The sequence below is a fragment of the Rutidosis leptorrhynchoides genome, chromosome 5 (genome assembly GCF_046630445.1).
Source record: "Rutidosis leptorrhynchoides isolate AG116_Rl617_1_P2 chromosome 5, CSIRO_AGI_Rlap_v1, whole genome shotgun sequence".
Taxonomy (NCBI): Eukaryota; Viridiplantae; Streptophyta; class Magnoliopsida; order Asterales; family Asteraceae; genus Rutidosis; species Rutidosis leptorrhynchoides.
Window position 1 is genome coordinate 271,970,662 of NC_092337.1, and position 3,756 is coordinate 271,974,417.

Consider the following 3,756-nt stretch of genomic DNA (forward strand, 5'->3'; position numbering starts at 1 on the left):
AAATTTCGATGTAATGAAAGATTGTCTTTTCAAAAACGAATGCAATGTTTGTAAAATGTATCATATAGAGGTCAAGTACCTCGCAATGTAATCAACTATTGTGAATCGTTTATAATCGATATGGACTTCGTCAAGATGGATTAGGACGGGTCTTCAAAGTTGGTATCAGAGCAGTGGTCTTAGTGAACCAGGTTTTGCTTTAGTGTGTCTAACTGATAGTCGTTAGGATGCATTAGTAAGTCTGGACTTCGACCGTGTATGCATGTCAAAATTTTTGCTTATCATTTTTGTCGGAAATCATCTGTTTATCATCCTTAGGAAATTACCTGTTTTTAATTCTTAATCTAGACATATCTTACTGCAAAGATTGCATGAATAGTGTATAGACAAAATTCATATCTTAGCATATCTGTTACTTTAGACTTTGCCTGACAGATTCCGTAGATTCCTCCGTAACTTATGGGATTTTAGTATTATATATGCATATGTAAATTATGTATTGCAGGGTACTAATCTACATCCTATAATCTAATTCTTATCGAAAATCCTTCATCTAATCGTACGAGATGAATCCCTCAACCAGTTCGAGTCCCACAGATTTCGATAGCTATACCGATAGTTATTCTGACAGCTATTCTGACATGGATATTCACCTAAGCTCCGAAAGCAGCGTCACCAGAATGAATCAGCCAATCAGTCATCCCCAATTCATCTGATGGGTTCATAGCCTCCTCAATCATTGGAGACAAGAAGAAGGTGATCCTTTCCATCGGACACATTGCCCTACTGGCGAAGAACCTGAAGCACTTACCGGTGAACCTGTTCGAAACACCATCTTTTCTCTCATTTCTAGAGTATCTCGCCACGATTATATACTATACCAAATTCTAGATTATATTTATCCGCTAGTCCGAACCGAAAATCACCCCGGTGTAATAGAAGAAGTCAACGAGCTTCACGCTCGGGTAGTGGCTTTAGAGAATATGGTGCGAAGGTTACAAACACCAGCAGCAGCACCATCAGCATTACCAGTACCACCACCAATGTCAACAGTACCATCACCACCTCCAACATCAACATCCGCATCTCACACCTCAACATCTTAATCTATACCTCAAACATCAACGTCATACGTACCATGGATACCAAGGAGTACCAACAACAACAACATCATCACACGTCTTAACCTCGCAATCTATACCTCAAGCATAATCATCGTTCTACGAATCGTTTTACGAATCGTTCTACATAAACTATCTTCATCCTTCATGGTGATTATGTAATCTCTAATATTTTAGAGATTATGTACTCTAGTTCTAGCCGTAAATCTGATGAGTTTAATATCACATTGACTCATTAAATCCATAATTACATCTGAAGAAAATAAATATGTATATATGTTTTCATAAAGATATTAATTAAAATTTTTATTGTACAAACTGTTAATGGTGAAAATATTTTAACGGGTAGGTAATACCCGAGGAATATTTAGAATTCGCATTAATAAGTTACACAGTACATTCTTCGAATCTGATTCAACAGTCATTTACTATCCTACTTGCAACCACAGCTATACGAATCCGTTCATCACAGAATAACCATTTTCATTCAATTTCATATTTGGATTTTGACCTATCAGAATCCGACAAGTGGCATAATGAAGAAAACATTGGACAAAATAAAATTTGTTAGAAACAAACAAATTAACTATGAGAAATTTTGTTAAGAATCCACGCTAACGAAATCCTAGCTAACTGTTCCTAGCTAACTGATTACATCTTGTTTATCGCAATTTATTTTATCGCAATTTACATTCTCGTAATTTTATTTATCATCATTAAATTTCTGTTATTTAATTTACGCACTTTATTTATCGTTATTTAATTTTCTGTTATTTATTTTACGCACTTTAAATATCGGGACACGTATATAAGGTTTTGACATATCATATCGACGCATCTATATATATTATTTGGAATCACCATAGACAATCTATATGCAGTAATGATCGAGTTCTCTATATAGGGTTAAGGTTGATTCTACAATAATATATATAGTTTGAGTTGTGATCGAGTCTAAGACGTATACGGGTCACGACACGTATTAATTAATTTGAATATTATATATTAAACTATATATGAATTATTGGACTGTCAACTGTGGACTATCGACTGTGGACTAATAACATTGGACAATTAAAATGAATTAAAATATTGTTTATAACATATGAAACTAAACAATTCTTCAAGTTGCCACTTGATTTTGTCTTAAACATCATTTGTATCTTCACGATTACATTGTGCGTTCAAACTTTTCATGATTCTTGAAAACACCTCAATCGAGAGGATGAACCAACCGCACTTCATTTACAGGAGAAAAGATTGATGCATATAGTTATGCACCTGAAAACACTCAGAATCTGAGTAAACGTTTAACACGTAGCTGTGCTAATTCCTTTAGCGTTATTATTACCGAAAATAACTTTGCATCTGCTATTCGAGATAGAAAGTTTTGTCACAGCTCCAGCAAGACAACTTCGACTTTTCGTACGAAACAACCTTATTATAACGTTGATATATATGCGTGCTCTTTTATTGTTACCAGAGAACCTTTCATATTCCACCATATTACCATCAGCGTTTAATCATCTAAAAACACAATTTTCCTGAAACCACCTCGGATTAATAACCGATGATTCAGATATCATAGCATTAAATGCAGAGGAAACAGAAAAATGGTAGATGGTCTAAACGACCAAAATTTTGATGATAAAGAAAGGAGTGTTAGGAACGCTCGATAGAAAATTGGGTATTGAAAAACAGATTAAGCTACCCATGAAGGAGACCAAGGACAAATACAAGGACCAAACCCTATATTCAAAGAATTCAGGTAATTCTGGATCCGTTGAAATCTTTAGAGAATATCTTGCTCCGAAGTCATGTTAAAATCTTGCAAAAAATCTTTCTCCATCAACCATCGAACTTAGAAATTCAAAAATATCATCATCAATATCTTCGATATTTTTGAGGATATTTTCATAAATATTCTCGTTCGAAATTATATACCTCCTTGTGCTTCCTGTATATCATTATATTGGAAACATTCAATAGAAAATTTAGTACCGAAAAGCAGATTATGAGAAACTAGGAAGAAAGCCGTGGACAAATCACAAAGAATAAGTTTGACTTCAAAGAATCCAAATGATTCAATGCCTGCTAAAGTCTTTAGTGAATATCTTGCTCCTTACTCTAAACCCTTGCAGATAATAGTTTCTAACATCCTCTAATCTTAGATATTCCGAGATATTATCGTATCTTTCATTATAAATATCCTCCATATTTGTGGAGATATTTTTATAACTATTCTTATCTGAAATCATTAATATCTTCGTGCTATTAGTGTTACATCATATAGAAACTATTAGTTTCTATATTCTGTAAACTTTAGAGCTTAAAATATGAATGTTATTGAAGTAATGTTGGGAACTGATGCATGAGTTAGTATAATATAATGACACTTGATCAACGTGATTATATTACAGTAAGTCATGCTGAGTTTCTAATGGGACGTTATGATTCACAGATCATAATGTCATCATGTGCCATGTCACATAACTCTTTCATTCTACTTAACTCCTGAACAAATCAAGAAAATGTATTCTTGATGGTTCTATCTTCCGTGATGTTGATAAATTTAAAAATCAAATCGTGCTATCACGTTCCTTCCAGCTTTGAACATTATAATCATTCAAAACTC